Consider the following 20,029-nt stretch of genomic DNA (forward strand, 5'->3'; position numbering starts at 1 on the left):
AGGGTGCAGGGTTGGAGGTTAGGCTGCTTCTAATACTGATGTTTGCTCAGACAGCTAAGAAGACACGCTGCCTGCTGGGCTTGTGAGCTACAGCCTCTCAGCTGGAGGGAGAGCAAACAAGCAGAATTGCCCACCCTGCACCAGCTCTGCCAGGCCCCCAAGTGGGACCTGGGCTGGGCTCCTACCCTTACTTTCTCTACTGGCACAAGGAGGAGGGTTGGCTGCATGGCCTCTGCCTTCCCCACCTCTGCCATAACGCCCCTTCTAGAAAGGAATATTCTAGAGTGCCTGCCTGTGATACACAAGAGGCTTCACAGATGTTTAGTCATCCCATTCAGACCTCACCTGGAGCCTGTGAGGTGGACATTGCCTTCCCTACATTTCAGGAAAACTTGGTTCAGAGAGGGTGAGAGACTTGCCTGGGGTCACACAGCTAGAATGCAGCACAGCCAAGATTCTAACGTCTGTCTGAATCTACAGCCCTTACTTCCAATAAATCCTGTAACTAGTTTGGGAACTGAGGTGGAAGGCTGGACCCCAGATCTCCCAGATCAAAATCCTGATTTTGGCAGGATTTTGTGTTTTGGCAAGTCGCTGGTGACGCTGATGCTCACTGAAGCTGGAGGAGTGCTGGGCTGGACCACGTTGTGTTTGAGGAAAAGAATAGAAATATGAGCGATGTAGAAAAGACCAGGTTAGACCATTTCAGCTCCTGTGGGGAGAAGGAATGAAATTCAGTTCCCAATTCTGTATCTCAAACTGAAACAACTCAGAGAATAATCTCCAAAGTCACCCAGATGTGCTCTGTGGGACCTGGGAGCCTGATGGTTTAATGGTTATCCAACACCCCAGTCTATGGGAGCAATTGGGGCAGCAGCTGGAAATTATCATATGCACGCTCAGCGGGCCACCTGGGCTTGGACTCTGACCCTGCCTCTATCCCACCCCCGCCCCCAACCCCACAATCCAGCCTCCAATCTCCGTTTCCCATCCTTACCTTGTGCCTTGGGATGCAGGGTCTTGCACGCCCCCTGCTGGCCCGGGCTGGCATGAGCATCCCCAGGAAGTCTCCCCAGGGATTCCTGCCACAATTTGCCTTTAAGATTGCCAGTCTCCCTCAGATACTCCGTGGGTCGCCTAGCATGGCTGACAAGGGCAGCAGACTGACAGGACAAAGTGGGCCTGGAGGTGTGGCCCAGGCCACTGCCCCTAAGGAAGAGTAGGCAGCAGACAACTAAAGGCCCAGAGGTACTCGGATGGAGGCAGGGAATGAATCAGTTAGGTCCTGCCCAGAGAGACAAAGTGAGAAGGGTCATTTCAAAGAAGATGCTTGACACCTAAGAGAAACTAGTTTTCTCCTCAGACTTGGGGTTTGAGGGGGTCCCCACAACTATGGACTGTGTTCTCTGTTCTTCAGTTGCCAGCAGTCTTGGACAGGGATCCAGAAGCCCTGGGTTCTGTTTCTGGCTCTCCCTCCTTCTAGCTGAATGACGTTGGTGAAGTCAGGTCATCCCTGAGCCTCAGATATTCCATCTATAAAATGGAAGGAGTAGCGGCCCTCTCCGTCTACCCCTCAGAGCCACAGAACCACTGCCACCAGTTTGTAGGTACCTGACTCACTCTTTTCGGGTCAGGAAATAGGGGTCCAGAATAGGAAAGGGGACTTGGTGGGGATACAGAGCAGGGGTGATGGCCTGTTTAGTTAGTGCAATGTGAGTCTGAATGAACTAACAGGAGCATCTAATGCTTTACTTCACCAGGAAGGTGGGAGAAGTGGTCTGGACCCTCAGGGAATGAGCTCTCCAGCTGGAGAGAGGGAGTGTGTGCATAGTCCCACCTCCCAGGACTGAGCACTCAGCTTGGTGGGTACTAGGACCCAAGAGCTGGGGCAATCCTGAGCAGTCCAAGAGAGGAGGGGCCACTTGGAGAGAATGTAGCAGAGCCGGGACAAACACCTGTGGGGCCATCTCAGTGCCCTCAGCCTCTACCCTGGGCCATCAAGACAGAGAAAGACTCCTTCTAAGAACGTGTAGGACTGAGGCACAAAAAATGATTTCTTCCCAGAGCCTCAACCAAGCCTCTCCATGAAGAAAGCTTTTCCTTTGCAAAGAGCATGGAAGGCTTTCTTTCTGAAGACCCTCGACCCTCCCTGGAGCAGTGCCCGGTGAGCTCCAAGCTATGACATTTGCCCAGTTCTCCATAGCTGCTGGATATCTGAAACGATTTCTATAATACTCAACCTCTCCTTCTTGCTCCAGAAATGGGGACTTTTGCACCTGGCCAGAGCAAGCTGGCCCAGACCTGTGCCGGCTTTACCCACATCGCCTACTGCTCCTAAGGTCACAAAGTCACACAGTTAGACTGCAGCAGAGCCAAGATTCTAAGTCTGTCTGAATCTGCAGTTGATGCCCTTCTTTCCAGGAACCCCTGCAGCTAGTCTGGGAACTCTTACCCTCCAGAGGTAAGAGTTTTTGTCCCTGGCTGCACGTCAGAACCACTCCTGGGGTCTCCCCACGCTCTGATCTAGATCAGTTCTATCAGAATCTCTGGGGCTTGGGACTTAGCATCAGTAATTTTTAAAGGTCCCCAGGAGATTCCAGAGTGAAGCCAGGGAGAAAAACAGCTGATTTCGAAGCACAGAGTGTCAGTATCGGAGGGCCCTTAAAGATCACTGCATGCACACACACATATACAGGCATGTGTGTGTTTTTCAGATAGGGAAACTGAGGCTCAGTGGTTTGTTCAAGTGTACACAGACAGTCAGGAATCTGCAGACTTTGACTCCTTGTTTAGGGCTGTGTCCTTCATTTAAAAAAAAATATCATTGTACTTTACTGTACACCAGATTCTTCTACCTTTTAGCTATTTTAATACCTGCCGAAATCTCACCACCTCCCAAATATACCTGCAGCCCACAGTCTCTCTCCCCCACCACATTATTTTTCTTTAACATTTATTTATTTTATTTATTTTGGGGCTACACTGAGTCTTTGTTGCTGTGTGCGGGCTTTCTCTAGTCACGGCAAGCGGGAGCTACTCTCTAGTTGCAGGCACAGGCTTCTCATTCCGCTGTTTTCTCTTGTTGTGGAGCACAAGCTCAGAAGTTGCTGCACTTGGCCTCAGCAGTTGTGGCACCCAGGCTCTGTTGACCGGAGGCATATGGGACCTTCCCAGATCAGGAATTGAACCTGTGTCCCCTGCGTTGCAAGGTGGATTCTCAACCACTGGATCATCAGGAAAGCTTTGCCCCACCAACACATTCTGAAATGCCTCTCCGTCTACCAAAACCAAAGTCTTTCCTGCACATCCTCAATCTAACAACACACCCCTTAGTAAGAGGTAAAGATGGAGGGTCCTGAATTCTTTCCTAGGAGGAGAGAAGGAGAAAGAGATTGTCTTTGGGGGAGGGGACCAGACCTTTTCAGGACCAGACCTGCCTTCATGGCCTTGGGCAATGCCATTTCAAAGTGAGTCTGGGTGGGGCATGGAGTGCAACAATTGCTTTCTCCCTGGACAAGGTCAGGGGTTGGCACAGCCTCTGAGGCTGTTGCAAAGTCTCAGCTACCACCACCACCACCCCTGCCTTGTCAGTCTTATAAGACACCGTCCATGCCACACACCACCACCTCGTCCCGCTGAGTCAGCGCTCCTGTGCTGCACCCCAGGTCCTGTGTGGCAAGAATCCCCTGAAGCCCAGTGGCCCCCTGGGAAGGTGTGCAGAGCAGGCTCCGGGTTACAGATGCAACTTCCCTCCCAGAAATGTTCCCTACTCTAATCACTTTTTTAAACTTCACAAACACAATCTCTGCACCGTGATCAATTATTTAGCAGAAAATGATGCATCGTGTTAGCAACTAGATGGCATTTAATATGCCCCCAGAATTCTAATGACGTGCCGTCTTCAGAGGCCTAATGCAAAGTTTCCCCTGCCCATGTTTTTGAAGACTTCCCAGAGTGGAAAAGAGCCAAGATCTATATGCTCTCAGTTGATGTCGGATGTAGGTGGCCCCTGGAATGTAATCAGCCTGGCCGAGGCTGTGCTATGTCCTTGCGACTTGTTTTCTTTCTGACTGGCAAATTACTTCTTTTGCAAGGTTGTTTGTTTAGTGTCAGGAGGTTATTAAACAAACTTAAGGCTTGGAGCCTTTAGTCAAATCAGCAGGAATGGGGACAGGGAAGGGTGATTCAATGTTTAAGAGGCCACACCTGCCACCATGCCCCAAAAGCTAGGCAACCTGCTGCTCAGAAGGGGGAATGTTTTAGCCACTAGCCTGCTCAGAGGGTACAGTCAGTTGTGATCAGAAAGCCGTAGAAGTCTCATATTCCAACATCAGAGCCCTGGGACACTGCCTGGCAATGGTCAAAGGGTGAGAAAGACAGACACCAAGGTCTCTGCATCCAGGTCCCTTGGCTCCAGCTGTCCTAGGTCTTGACCTTAATCCATGTTTGAGTTCACTAGATAGGGAGGGCCAAATTCAGGGCTCTCTGGGAAACACGGGTCAGGGTTCTACCCCCAGCATCCCTAGGTCTCAGGCTCCAGGGGCAACTCCAGCTACCTCCACTCTCTCCAATGTTATTACCATTTCCTGAGATTTTGCTGTGCACCAAACACTCTGCTCAGATTTCACAACAATGTACACCATAGTTAAGTCCCCACTGTGTGCCAGGTTCTATGCTAAGCACTTGGCATGCAGTATGTCTAAACTTACCACATAACGCCATGTCCATTGTCCAAAAAAAAACCAGGGTCTCAAAGGGGTCAGACATTGGCCCTTGTCTTTCAACTTCTATGTGCCAGAGACAGAGTTCAAGTCAAGATCTGTATGGCCCCAAAGCAGGATGACTCAGCATTTGAGACTCAGGGCTGCCCCAGAAAATGAGGCGAGGGCTATGGGTGGTGTTAACTTTCCCAATGAGAGGAAGCTGAGACCTACAGACACTATGAATTGTTCAGGGTCAGGGTGAGACTGAAACCCATGCCTCCTGACAGCCCAGGCAAGTGCTTTGCCTCTGACCCCAACACACACACCCTCAGCTTGTCCTTCTGAGGCTCTCCTGTATGATGACCGCAGGGGTTCCAAGGAAGTTTCCACCTTCTGTAGAGGGTACACCTAGGACATGCCTCCCACCCCTGGCTATAAACCATCATGTGCCTTTGGGTAGATGACCACCTCTGGCCTGCTAGAAGGAAGTTACACTCCTTTGATGGATGTAAAAACTGAGGCACAGAGAGGTTGAAACTTGCCCAAGGTCACACAACTAGTAAGGGTCAAATTTGGCTTCCAACTCAGGTCCTGGCTTCGCATCCACCACCTCCTACTACCTGCCTGGAGCAGGAAGGGAGCCACCATTAGCATCGACGGCTCTCATTTCCTAACTCACCCATAGAAAGTGAACAAACCTGAGCGATAAGGACAAAGGACTTCTTCTGCAGGCAGGTCAGTGACTCACGTCCAGAGGAGAGGAGCAGGGATGGAAGCTCTAAACTGTGGAACACCGAAAGGATACTGGGGCTGTTGGCCTGGGGATGAGAAAGTTAAGGAAGCAAGGGGAAGATGCGATGGCTCTTTTAAACTGTATCAAGAGTTGTGAAAAGGAAGGGGGAGTGCAGGAAACTTAGAAGCTCTGTTGGCTCCTGGGGACAAACCAGAGACCAACAGAAGAAGTCAGAAGGTAATTCTCAGCTCAAGAAAAAAAATAAATTCTAAAAATTAAGTCACCTGGGGATGTACTATACTGAGTTCCCTACGACCTAGACCAGATAGATAATGCTGACAGAGGAAGTTGAAGAGCAATTGTCTGAATCAGGATGGAGAATGATCCCTGAAAGCTCATTCAGATTGAGGAATTGATCAATCTGTGCTGACAATTATGCTTAATACTTAAATAAAGAAGATCTGAGTGGTTTAAGCTGTGTGTGTGTGTGTGTGTGTGTTAATTGCTCAGTCATGTCTCACTCTTTGTGACCCCATGGACTCTAGCCCACCAGGTTCCTCTGTCTATGAAATTCTCCAGGAAAGAATACTAGAGTGGGTTGCCATTCCCTTCTACAGGGGATCTTCCCAACCGAAAGATCAAACCGGGGTCTCCTGCACTGAAGGCAGATTCTTTACCATCTGAGCCACCAGGGAAGCCCAAGCCTTTGTCTAAGTGACATCAGATTGGACACATAAAAACAGCCATGGAGTCAAGTATCTGGATGTTGGTCAACCCATTTCCAAATATCAAACAACTGAAAATATTTCTGTTTTTATCTTATTTTTATTTGTGGTTTTTTTTTTATTATTATTGTTGAGAAAGTAAGAAGAGAACAGGAATGAGAACTGACTATCATGAGACTCTCTCTCTCAGTTCATGGTATCTTCATGGCCAAACCTCAGTTCCTGCTCTGTACAAGAAGGACCAGCCCAAGGCTGGAGACCAACAGCACCTCAGTTTCTTATTCCCACAGAGTACTGGGCTCAGCCTTAATTAATAACAGCAAATTAAAAGTACATATTGATTAACTAAAGAATTTATCCCAAAGAAATGAAAACCTATGCTCCACACAGAGATCTGCACATGAATGTTCATAGTAGCTTTATTTATAATCACCAAAAACTGGAAACAACCCAAATGTCTGTCAACTGATGATTGGATAAATAATATGTGGTCTATCCACATAATGAAATACTGCTCAACAATAAAAACTGATACAACAACTTAGATGGCTCTCAAAGGCATTAGGCAAGTGAAAGAAACCAGTCTCAATAGATTGCAAACTGTATGAGTCTATTTATGTAACATCTTTGAAAAGACAAAAGTGTGTGATGGAGAAACAGATCAGTGATTTCCAGAAGTTAGGGATGGAAGTAGGGATTGATTATGAAAGAACAGCACCAAGGAAATTTAGGGGGTCATGGAGCTGTTTTGCATTCTGGTTGTGATGGTGATTACACAATCTGTGGATATGTTAAAATTCACAGGCTGTATACCCAAAAGTCAAGTTTACTGTATTATAATTTAAAGAATATGGCTAATTTTCAAAAGAGCAGTATGCTTGACACAAAAAGGTAAAAAAAAAAAAGTCTCAGGAATGACCCATTTATGTTTTTTGAAAGCTTTTATGTTGCATAAGTTCACATATGTTATGCAGATAGTTTGTGATATAGAAAAGAAAGGTCAGGTGAAATTAAAGCCCTTTTTATTGACTATGACTACTTCTGGGGCTAGAAAAGGACTGGGAGGGGTAAAGAAGGACTTTCATATTTTATTCTACATACATCTCAATCTGAACTATTTATATTAGCCTGGTATTATTCTCATTAAGTAAACAAACAATGGACAAAAAGTACAAGTAGGTACTCATTGTTTATTTTTTTTAAATGAGTCTTAGAACTCAGGATATATAGTATTCACCAGTACAAAGGTGGCTGCTGAGAGGGGGTCCCATGAACCCTGAAGGGATGAAGGGAATGATGGCTCACAGGTAGGCAGGTATGTCAAAAGGGTCCCCTTGTGCCATTTTATAGGCAAAGGTCCAGGGAACATTACCTGCAAGTTGTGCTGGGCTCTGGGAGGCTACAAGAAGCCCATGTCCACCTAGAACTGAGAATCGATTTGGGAGGCCAAGACAAAGAAAGGTGCATTACTAATAGAAGACTCAGAGCGACAAGAGTGACAAGGGAACAAGGACCTACTGTATAGCACAGGGAACTCTGCTCAGTGCTGTATGGCAGCCTGGATGGGAGTGGGGTTTGAGGGAGAATGGGTCCATGTGTATTTATGGCTGAGTCTGTTCGCCATTCAACTGAAATTATCGCATTGTTAATCTGCTATATCCCAAAGCAAAATAAAAGATCAAAAGAAAAAAAAAAAAACAGCCCAACACAACATTGTAAAACAATTTAAAAAAAAGTGACAGGTGCACTTCAGTACTCTGGTCATCACTTACCTGGGTCCCCTCTCAGGTGCTTCTCTTGCGGCGTGTCCTTTACTCCTCTAACAATCCCTCGAGGTAACTGCTATTTGTTCTATTTTATACACAAGGAATTTGGGGCTTGGTAAGTTTGAACCCCTGCCCATGGTCACACAGAGCAACCTGAATTCAGAACAGCTCTGTGGGAATCCAGAACCCAATCTCTTTACAAAGATTATTTTAGACCCTTAACTAGGAGCAGGTCAGTACACACAGCCTAGAAGGCGAGGGCTGTCCCCACCGCGAGATGCATCACACTTGTCAGTGGAAAATTAAAACAACAAGAGCAAAGTCCCAAATCTTCCCCAAAGACCAGCAAATAATTGGTCATGAGCATGTGTGGAAAGCAGAGATACGTACTTCAAAACACATGATCTGAGAAGAAGCATGCAACGAATCTCCATACAGCATAATCATGTTAAATATTATTCAGAGAAGCACAAACCTCAAAGACACCTTAGAGACAACCACCTCTTTGTAGGTGAGGAGATTGGGCTCAGAGAGGGCAACTGTTTAATTCAAGCCACACAGCAAATCAGTAGCAGATCTAGCACCAGAACCCAGCCTCCAGACCTCTGACGGATGTGGCGCACCACCAGACTGCCTGGAAGCAGTAGGGGACCCCCTCTCTTCACATGCCCCAATTTCCCCTCATTAGCCCAACTTTGGAGTCCCCGCTGGCCTAATAACATCATTTTAGTGCTTGACATTTTACTTAATCATCCTCATGGTGTTGAGTGGGTGCCCAGCTGCAGCTTCTGATCTCAAAGGTGGTTCCCAGAAAGGATGACATGTTGCATTAATGTAAACTTTTTCAGGTGATGTCTTTCAAAAAAGACTATCCCCATGGAAAAGAAATGCAAAAAGGCAAAGTGACTGTCTGGGGAGGCCTTACAAATAGCTGTGAAAAGAAGAGAAGCGAAAAGCAAAGGAGAAAAGGAAAGATATAAGCATCTGAATGCAGAGTTTCAAAGAATAGCAAGAAGAGATAAGAAAGCCTTCCTCAGTGATCAATGCAAAGAAATAGAGGAAAACAACAGAATGGGAAAGACTAGAGATCTCTTCAAGAAAATTAGAGATACCAAGGGAACATTTCATGCAAAGATGGGCTCAATAAAGGACAGAAAATGTATGGACCTAACAGAAGCAGAAGATATCAAGAAGAGGTGCCAAGAATACACAGAAGAACTGTACAAAAAAGATCTTCATGTCCCAGATAATCACAATGGTGTGATCCCTGACCTAGAGCCAGACATCCTGGAATGTGAAGTCAAGTGGGCCTTAGAAAGCATCACTAGGAACAAAGCTAGTGGAAGTGATGGAATTCCAGTTGAGCTATTTCAGATCCTGAAAGATGATGCTGTGAAAGTGCTGCACTCAATATGCCAGCCAATTTGGAAAACTCAGCAGTGGCCACAGGACTGGAAAAGGTCAGTTTTCATTCCAATCCCAAAGAAAGGCAATGCCAAAGAATGCTCAAACTACCGCACAGTTGAACTCATCTCACACGCTAGTAAAGTAATGCTCAAAATTCTCCAAGCCAGGCTTCAGCAATATGTGAACCGTGAACTTCCTGATGTTCAAGCTGGTTTTAGAAAAGGCAGAGGATAGTGATAGTGATAGTGAAGTTGCTCAGTCATGTCCTACTCTTTGGGACCCCACGGACAGTAGCCAACCAAGCTCCTCCGTCCATGGGATTTCCCAGGCAAGAATATTGGAGTGGGTTGCCATTTCCTTCTCCAGAAGATCTTCCCGACCCAGGGATTGAACCCTGGTCTCCCACATTGCAGGCAGACGCTTTACCGTCTGAGCCACCAGGGAAGGCCTAGGCAGAGGAACCAGAGATCAAATTGCCAACATCCACTGGATCGTGGAAAAAGCAAAAGAGTTCCAGAAAAACATCTATTTCTGCTTTATTGACTATGCCAAGGCCTTTGACTGTGTGGATCACAAAAAACTGTGGGAAATTCTGAAAGAGATGGGAATACCAGACCGCCTGACCAGCCTCTTGAGAAATCTGTATGCAGGTCAGGAAGCAACAGTTAGAACTGGACATGGAACAACAGACTGGTTCCAAATAGGAAAAGGAGTACGTCAAGGCTGTATATTGTCACCCTGCTTGTTTAACTTATATGCAGAGTACATCATGAGAAACGCTGGACTGGAAGAAACACAAGCTGGAATCAAGATTGCTGGGAGAAATATCAGTAACCTCAGATATGCAGATGACACCACCCTTATGGCAGAAAGTGAAGAGGAACTCAAAAGCCTCTTGATGAAAGTGAAAGAGGAGAGTGAAAAAGTTGGCTTAAAGCTCAACATTCAGAAAACGAAGATCATGGCATCCGGTCCCACCACTTCATGGGAAATAGATGGGGAAACAGTGGAAACAGTGTCAGACTTTATTTTTGGGGGCTCCAAAATCACTGCAGATGGTAACTGCAGCCATGAAATTAAAAGACACTTACTCCTTGGAAGGAAAGTTATGTCCAACCTAGATAGCATATTCAAAAGCAGAGACATTACTTTGCCAACAAAGGTTCATCTAGTCAAGGCTATGGTTTTTCCAGTGGTCATCTATGGATGTGAGAGTTGGACTGTGAAGAAGGCTGAGCACCGAAGAATTGATGCTTTTGAACTGTGGTGTTAGAGAAGACTCTTGAGAGTCCCTTGGACTGCAAGGAGATCCAACCAGTCCATTCTGAAGGAGATCAGCCCTGGGATTTCTTTAGAAGGAATGATGCTAAAGCTGAAACTCCAGTACTTTGGCCACCTCATGCGAAGAGTTGACTCATTGGAAAAGACTCTGATGCTGGGAGGGATTGGGGGCAGGAGGAGAAGGGGACGACAGAGGATGAGATGGCTGGATGACATCACTGACTCGATGGACGTGAGTCTGAGTGAACTCCGGGAGTTGGTGATGGACAGGGAGGCCTGGCGTGCTGCAATTCATGGGGTCACAAAGAGTTGGACACGACTGAGTGATTGAACTGAACTGAACTTTCAAAAAAAAATTTATCCTAGCATTGCACTATTTACATATTGGCAGGAGCCCCAGGACCTTGTGGACATATTTCTGTTCACCTTGGCTTCCTCCCACCTCCCTCCCATAGCTAGCGTATCGGGTAGTCACAGCTGGTATCTGTACAATAATGGAAGGGGCCATGTGGATGCTCTGTCCACAAGAAGACCAGCCAGCCTGGGCAGAGATGGCCCACGTGGTGTGGGTGTTTTGAGTACTGGGAGAACAAAGTATCTGCAGGACAGCTCAGATCATCAACTGAAGCAGAGTCTAGAATAGGTAGTATCTTGGTGTCCCCACTTCGTGTTTTTTGTTTGGTTCATTTTTTGGAGGTTTTTAAATATTTATTTTATTTTTGGCTATGCTGGGTCTTCATTGCTGCGTCAGCTTTTCTCTAGTTGCAGCGAGTGGAGACCTACTCTCCAGTTGCAGTACATGGATTCTCATTGCAGTGGCTTCTCTTGTTGTGGAGCACTGGCTGTAGGGCACGTGGGATTCAGTAATTGCGGCTCCTGGGCTCTAGGGCACAGGCTCAGCAGTTGTTGCACGTGGGCTTAGTTGTTCTGCGGCCTGTGGGATCTTCCTGGATCAGAGATTGAACCCGTGACTCCTGCATTGGCAGACCGACTCTACCACTGAGCCACCAGGGAAGCCCTGTTTGTCTGTTTTTAAATATTTATTTATTTGGCTGCGCTGGGCTTAGTTGAGGCACTTTGAGTTTGGATCCTCTTCCTCCAGGATCCAAGCACAAACACTGATTCTAAATGCCCAGGCCCTAAAGGGCATAAAGAAGCAGAGTGGGTCCCCAGGTCAGTCCCGGTTGGAAAGGTTGGACTAGTTCCCTGGAACCTATGAGATGCTGCCATCCTCCAACGCCCCTAAACCCTTTTGGGCCTGTTTTGGTTTCGACCCTTGGTCACCTCCTTATTCGATAACTAGCTCTATTTATTTGTTCTATTGTGTTCCACATGAATTGTGCTGCCATCGTCACTATCATCAGCATCTTCAGCCCAGTCATTAAAGCCACTGGTCTTAGAAGCTGCAAGTTCTGGTCTGGCCCTGACCACCACTGCCCGACTGCACCCTTGACCCTTTCACTTTATTGCTCAGCCTCTTCCCAGGGCTGTTGGAAGCTAGAGTACTGTACAAAATGTCAGTGATTGTATTAGTCATCTCAGCCTACCGGAACAAAATACCATAGACCAGGTAACTTAAGCAACAGAAATTCATTTCTCACTGTTGTGAAGACTAGAAGTCCAAGAAGAAGGGGTCAGCAAACTGAGTTTCTGGTGACAATTCTCCTCCTGGCTTGTGGATGGCCACCATGTGCTCACATGGCAGGGAGAAAGATAATGAGTTTCCTTGTGTCTCTTCTTGTAAGGATACTAATCATACAGGATCAGGGCCCCACCCTTATGACTACAGTTCAGCTCAGTTCAGTCGCTCAGTTGTGTCCGACTCTTTGTGACCCCATAAATTGCAGCACGCCAGGCCTCCCTGTCCATCACCAACTCCCAGAGTTCACTGAGACTCACATCCATCGAGTCAGTGATGCCATCCAGCCATCTCATCCTCTGTCATCCCCTTCTCCTCCTACCCCCAATCCCTCCCAGCATCAGAGTCTTTTCCAATGAGTCAACTCTTCGCATGAGGTGGCCAAAGTACTGGAGTTTCAGCTTTAGCATCATTCCTTCTAAAGAAATCCCAGGGCTGATCTCCTTCAGAATGGACTGGTTGGATCTCCTTGCAGTCCAAGGGACTCTCAAGAGTCTTCTCCAACACCACAGTTCAAAAGCATCAATTCTTCGGTGCTCAGCCTTCTTCACAGTCCAACTCTCACATCCATAGATGACCACTGGAAAAACCATAGCCTTGACTAGACGGACCTTTGTTGGCAAAGTAATGTCTCTGCTTTTGAATATGCTATCTAGGTTGGTCATAAATTTCCTTCCAAGGAGTAAGTGTCTTTTAATTTCATGGCTGCAGTCACCATCTGCAGTGATTTTGGAGCCCCCAAAAATAAAATCTGACACTGTTTCCACTATTTCCACATCTATTTCCCATGAAGTGATGGGACCAGATGCCATGATCTTCGTTTTCTGAATGTTGAGCTTTAAGCCAACTTTTTCACTCTCCTCTTTCACTTTCATCAAGAGGCTTTTGAGTTCCTCTTCACTTTCTGCCATGAGGGTGGTGTCATCTGCATATCTGAGGTTACTGATATTTCTCCCAGCAATCTTGATTCCAGCTTGTGTTTCTTCCAGTCCAGCGTTTCTCATGATGTACTCTGCATATAAGTTAAAAAAGCAGGGTGACAATATACAGCCTTGACGTACTCCTTTTCCTATTTGGAACCAGTCTGTTGTTCCATGTCCAGTTCTAACTGTTGCCTCCTGACCTGCATAAATATTTCTCAAGAGGCAGGTCAGGCGGTCTGGTATTCCTATCTCTTTCAGAATTTCCCACAGTTTTTTGTGATCCACACAGTCAAAGGCTTTGGCATAGTCAATAAAGCAGAAATAGATGTTTTTCTGGAACTCTCTTGATTTTTCCACGATCCAGTGGATGTTTGCAATTTGATCTCTGGTTCCTCTGCCTTTTCTAAAACCAGCTTGAACATCAGGAAGTTCACGATTCACATATTGCTGAAGCCCAGCTTGGAGAATTTTGAGCATTACTTTACGAGGGTGTGAGATGAGTACAACTGTGTGGTAGTTTGAGCATTCTTTGGCATTGCCTTTCTTTGGGATTGGAATGAAAACTGACCTTTTCCAGTCCTGTGGCCACTGCTGAGTTTTCCAAATTGGCTGGCGTATTGAGTGCAGCACTTTCACAGCATCATCTTTCAGGATCTGAAATAGCTCCACTGGAATTCCATCACCTCCACTAGCTTTGTTCCTAGTGATGCTTTCTAAGGCCCACTTGACTTCACATTCCAGGATGTCTGGCTCTAGATGAGTGATCACACCATCGTGATTATCTAGGTCGTGAAGATCTTTTTTGTACAGTTCTTCTGTGTATTCTTGGCACCTCTTCTTGATATCTTCTGCTTCTGTTAGGTCCATACCATTTCTGTCCTTTATCGAGCCCATCTTTGCAGGAAATGTTCCTTTGGTATCTCTAATTTTCTTGAAGAGATCTCTAGTCTTTCCCATTCTGTTGTTTTCCTCTATTTCTTTGCATTGATCGCTGAGGACGGCTTTCTTATCTCTTCTTGCTAATCTTTGGAACTCTGCATTCTTTCCTTTTCTCCTCTGCTTTTTGCTTCTCTTCTTTTCACAGCTATTTGTAAGGCCTCCCCAGACAGCCATTTTGCCTTTTTGCATTTCTTTTCCATGGGGATGGTCTTGATCCCTGTCTCCTGTACAATGTCACAAACCCCAGTCCATAGTTCATCAGGCACTCTATCTATCAGATCTAGGCCCTTAAATCTATTTCTCACTTCCACTGTATAATCATAAGGGATTTGATTTAGGTCATACCTGAATGGTCTAGTGGTTTTCCCTACTTTCTTCAATTTAAGAATTTGGTAATACGGAGTTCATGATCTGAGCCACAGTCAGCTCCTGGTCTTTTTGTTGTTGTTGACTGTATAGAGCTTCTCCATCTTTGGCTGCAAAGGATATAATCAGTCTGATTTTGGTGTTGACCATCTGGTGATGTCCATGTGTAGAGTCTTCTCTTGTTTTGTTGGAAGAGGGTTCTGACAGAATATGGTCCACTGGAGAAGGGAATGGCAAACCACTTCATTATTCTTGCCTTGAGAACCCCATGAACAGTATGAAAAGGCAAAATGTTAGGATACTGAAAGAGGAACTCCCCAGGTCAGTAGGTGCCCAATATGCTACTGGAGATCAGTGGAGAAATAACTCGAGAAAGAATGAACGGATGGAGCCAAAGCAATAAGAATACCCAGCTGTGGCTGTGACTGGTGATAGAAGCAAGGTCCGATGCTGTAAAGAGCAATATTGCATAGGAACCTGGAATGTCAGGTCCATGAATCAAGGCAAATTGGAAGCAGTCAAACAGGAGATGGCAAGAGTGAACGTCGACATTCTAGGAATCAGCGAACTAAAATGGACTGGAATGGGTGAATTTAACTCAGATGACCATTATATCTACTACTGTGGGCAGGAATCCCTCAGAAGAAATGGAGTAGCCATCATGGCCAACAAAAGAGTCTGAAATGCAGTACTTGGAGGCAATCTCAAAAATGACAGAATGATCTCTGTTCATTTCCAAGGCAAACCATTCAATATCCCAGTAATCCAAGTCTATGCCCCAACCAGTAATGCTGAAGAAGCTGAAGTTGAACGGTTCTATGAAGACCTACGAGACCTTTTAGAACTAACACCAAAAAAAGATGTCCTTTTCATTATAGGGGACTGGAATGCAAAAGTAGGAAGTCAAGAAACACCTGGAGTAACAGGCAAATTTGGCCTTGGAATATGGAGTGAAGCAGGGCAAAGACTAAGAATTTTGCCAAGAAAATGCACTTATGACTTCATGTAATGTCAATTATCTCTATATAAGGACTTCCCAGGTAAAGAACTTGCCTGCCAATGCAGGAGACATAAGAGACTCAGGTTCAACCCCTGGATAGGAAAATCCCCTGGAGGAGGGCATGGCAACCCACTTCAGTATTCTTGCCTGGAGAATTCCATGGACAAAGGAGACTGGCAGGCTACAGTCCATAGAGTCACAAAAGAATCAGGCATAACTCATCTACACACACACCTCTGTATAGGTTCTGCTCCAAATGCAGTCCTTTTGGGGTTAGGGCTTCAAGTTATGAATTTTGAGGGGTCACAGTTCAGTCTATAGCACTGATGATAGAACCATGAGGACTCCTCCGTCTCCAGGAGGACAACATCTTTTTCCAGAGGTAGCCAGTGACCTGAGTTATCCTTTATGGAGCCAGATATGGCTGTTGGTTCTCTGACTATGACTTGCCCTGAAGAGGTTCCTTCATGTCTATAGAGCACCCACTGTGGCCCAGACTGGCATCTCTAGCTCCCTTCTTCCCCCTCCCCACCACCCCAGTCCCAGCTTAGACCCTGGGAAGACCAGCATGGGCAAACCAGAGTCACCCCAGAGCACTCCTTCCTGAGTCAGAACCTAGACCACAGCCCTCACCCCAGGTCCCGAGTCCTGGAGTACCCCTCTCTACTCACATTCCAATATAACAAGTGCTAATTGAGCACCTGCTGTATGCACAGACCTGCCATGATTGCCATCATTTTTGGTCCCTGGATGTGGTCTGAGCTGACACCCCTGCCCACCTGAGCCTGGACTGACTCTACTGCTGAAGAAGTAAAATGCTTCAGGGCTCACCTGCCCTACTCCCAGAGGCCCCCAGCTCCTGTCCTATTGCTAGGGCCCAGAGCATTAACTCAGCCCATGGGTGGGGGTGATAGACCAGGTGCCAGTCACCCTCACCACCCTCCCTCCCTGGGCAACTTCAGTTTAGCATTTTGAGGAGGTTCCACTGTGCTGCTAATTCCTAACAAGGGCACTAACTTCTGGATGTTTACTTGATGACTTTGATTGAAATGTGAAACCACTCAAAGATGAGTAATTGAAACCTCCCTGCCTGAGTTTACAGGATTAAGACTTGTGGGGGAAACAGAGCCTCCTCCCTTTCTTTCGCCCAAGAGTTGACTCAGGCTTTGGTCCTCTGGGCAGGAACACGGAGGTCTCACATGTGACCCACAGCTTTTCTCACCTCTCCCTCCTCCTGCCCAGAGCTGGAGCCTCCAGCCTTTGGGGTGTCCCTTGCAATCCTCTCTGTCAGCCCCAACTGTGAGGCACTGGGCCTCGAGAAGGCAGTGATGAGCAGGACAGGCATGGCCCTGCCATCTAGGAACTCTGTTCTGTGACCACACTGGTTCAGCGTCCCAGGACCTTGGCTGCCAGAGCTGGGTGAGACCTTCCACTGACCCAGCTCAACCTTCACTTTACAGAGGTTACGGAGCAGGGCTGCTCCCCAACCCTACTCCCAGCTGTTGTCCCATAACTAGAGATCACTCACCCACGGCCTAGGCCAGAACCCCTTCCCCTACCCCTACAGAAAGAGAGACAACAATGACCTGGGACCCTGTCTTTATCCCCTGGGGACACCCACTACCACGCCATGATCCTTGACCCTCCCACCCACCCAAAGTAGTTTCTTAGTGGTCCTGGCTGAAACTGCCACCATCTTCCACACATCCAGGTGTAAGCTCCTCACAGTCAGCGCTTCTCCCTGCTCAGGCAGCCTTTGCTGGTGACTCCAGGGTGACAGCTAAAACCCAGGTGGGATTCACGACGGGAGCACCCAGAGCCTACCTCCTTGGTCGGCCATCATCTCCAACAGTCCCTGGGACTTAGGCCTTTCTGTGGGGGAAGAGAAAGAAAGACGTGCATTTGAACCCCTGCTCTGCCCTTATTTCTTTGTGCCCTGGACAATGAGATAGTAGCTACTCCCTTCATAAGGCCATTATGGGTATTAGATGACGTAATCCATGTAAAACCCTCAGCACCAGGACGGGTACATACCGAGTGTTCAGATCACGTGAGTTCTTTTCTCAGCCTCCTGTAGGTGGCCCACAGGCCCTCCGCAGGTTCTGGCAGATGGCAGGTGTCACTGAGTGGCCCACCAGGCTGGGAAAGGCTGGCTGGAGGAGGAGCCTTCAGAAGGCTTCAGGCAGATGCTTCCAGGAGACCTCCAGCTCTTCAGAGCCCCTGGGACAGTCTGTGAGGGCATCACCTCTTCCCTGGGCCTCTGGCAGCCTGACAGAGCCTGCACTCTCCTCACAGGTCAACTTCTGGCCCGCCGGGCTCAGCTCCTCCCTGCTCCTTCTCTGTCATTGTGTGTGTGTGGTCCTCAAAAATCACCAGGAGATGGGGGAGGGACTTTACTCTTCACTGCAGGCCCTCCTTCCTCCTCAACTTCTCAGCCCCCTGCCCCGCCCTTCCCTAAGGCTTTGACCCCATTCCTCTTCTGCTTCCCAATTACAGAATGGCTTCCCCCCTTCTAAAAGTGGGGTGAACATTGTTATTCAGTTGCTAAATCATGTCTAACTCTTTGTGACCCCATGGTCTGTAGCATGCCAGGCTTCCCTGTCTTTCACTCTCTCCCAGAGTTTGCTTAAGTTCGTGTCCATGTCCATTGAGTTGATGATGCTATCCAACCATCTCATCCTCTGTCATTCCCTTCTCCTTTCACCTTCAATCTTTCAGGGTCTTTTCCAGTGAGTCGGTTCTTCACACCAGGTGGCCAAAGTATTGGAGTTTCAGGTTCAGCATCAGTCCTTCCAATGAATATTTATGTTTGATTTCTTTTAAGATTGACTGGCTTGATCTCCTTGCTGGGGTGAACGAAGTGAAGTGAAGTGAATGAAGTCACTCAGTCATGTCCGACTCTTTGCAACCACATGGACAGTAGCCTACCAGGCTCCACCATCCATGGGATTTTCCAGGCAAGAATAATGGAGTGGGCTGCCATTTCCTTCTCCAGGGGATCTTCCCAACCCAGGGATCAAACCCGGGTCTCCTGCATTGCAGACAGACGCTTTACCGTCTGAGCCTCCAGGGTGAATATTGTTTCTTAAATCCAAAAGGCATCCATGGAAGTAGAGCTTAGGTGCAGCAGAGCCCAAGTGGGCCAATGGCAGCCACCAGGGAAGCCAGCAGGTTAGAGAAGGTGGTGGTCAGATAGCTAGGCCAGTGGGGGTGGGAGCTAGTGTGAGATGGGCCTATGGTGCACTATGTCTGTATGAGGTGGTGGTGGGAGGCTGCAGGAGGGGAGAGGGAGAGACCAGAGGGGAAGGAAAGTGGGAGCCACCTCAGATGTCTGAGTGAGAGATGATGGGGCCTGGTAGGCAGCAGTGGCTGTGGGGCTGGAGCTGTGCAGGGTCTTTGAGCAGATCCAGTACTGAGGATCCTGGAGGGGAAGGCTCAATGCTACAATGGCTGGGCACTGGGGGCACGGAGATGAGGAGTGGGAGCCCCAGAAGGGTGAAGGAAGTAAGCACTGCTGGGCTCCCTGTTGCTGCTGCTAAATTGCTTCAGTCGTGTCCAACTCTGTGCGACCCCATATATGGAAGCCCACCAAGCTCCCCTGTCCCTGGGATTCTCCAGGCAAGAACACTGGAGTGGGTTGCTATTTCCCTCTCCAATGCATGAAAGTGAAAGTGAAGTCACTCAGTCATGTCCGACTCTTAGCGACCCCATGGACTGCAGCCTACCAGGCTCTTCCATCCATGGGATTTTCCAGGCAAGAGTACTGGAGTGGGGTGCCATTGCCTTCTCTGACCTTCTCCAAAGCAGTATCAGTCCCATAGTATCCAGATTTTCTCTAGTGAACAGATAGGATTTTTATGAGCAGAAAAAAAGAAAATCAACAAAGTCATTTCTAGTAAAGAAAAGTAAAAGCATCCTCACCCTTTGTTTACTTACATATTATCTACAGGACATCTGTTTCTTACCAAAAAAAAAAAAAAAGTCCCCATAGGATTATGGAAGAAAAGGCAAGATGAAAATGTCTTCTATCTAATTTGTAACTAAAGTGTAAACACCTGAAAAAGATGGAAAGGAGAGTTGGGGGTCCAGGCCTCCCCTTTCACCATGGTGGGCCCCCCAGCTGGATCAGATGGGCCTCAGGTGGCCACACCTGCTCTGCTGCCCTGGACAAAACCACCAAGCTCTGCTTCACAGAGCAAAGTCATGAGTAATGAGTCCCGGCCATGGCCAGCCGGGCTGGGCCAAGCAAAGGTGGCCAGACTTAGTGAGGGAGGCAGTCACAGCCTTCCTCTGCCCCCCCATCAGGGGCTCCCCTCCCTCAGGGCGGGAGAAGTAGGCCGTAGGGGCAGTGCAAGCAGCACTGAGGCCAGGCCAACACCAGGGGCGGTGGGAGCAGGAAGGGAACCAACCCCAAGGCTGGCGGAGGAGGCTTTCTGAAAGAGCAGACTCCTGGGCTGCCTTGAATGACAAGTACACAGTGACCAAGGGAAGGTCTGGTGACTGGTTTGGCACAAAGGTGCTGAGGCATGAGAGCGTGTGACATGAGA

General features: G+C 47.6%; 1 long non-coding RNA gene across 1 annotated transcript; it reads right to left on the reverse strand.

Annotated features, from left to right (window-relative positions):
- Window positions 1–3,016: 3,016 nt before the first annotated feature.
- Window positions 3,017–17,737, reverse strand: LOC129647764 (uncharacterized). Its single transcript, XR_008712493.1, has 4 exons — window positions 17,517–17,737; window positions 17,307–17,354; window positions 5,402–5,521; window positions 3,017–3,367 (listed from the first exon to the last, which is right to left on the reverse strand). It is a non-coding gene; the product is annotated as an uncharacterized LOC129647764 (long non-coding RNA).
- Window positions 17,738–20,029: the final 2,292 nt, after the last annotated feature.

The sequence above is a fragment of the Bubalus kerabau genome, chromosome 3, assembly GCF_029407905.1.
Source record: "Bubalus kerabau isolate K-KA32 ecotype Philippines breed swamp buffalo chromosome 3, PCC_UOA_SB_1v2, whole genome shotgun sequence".
In the NCBI taxonomy this organism is placed as follows: domain Eukaryota; kingdom Metazoa; phylum Chordata; class Mammalia; order Artiodactyla; family Bovidae; genus Bubalus; species Bubalus kerabau.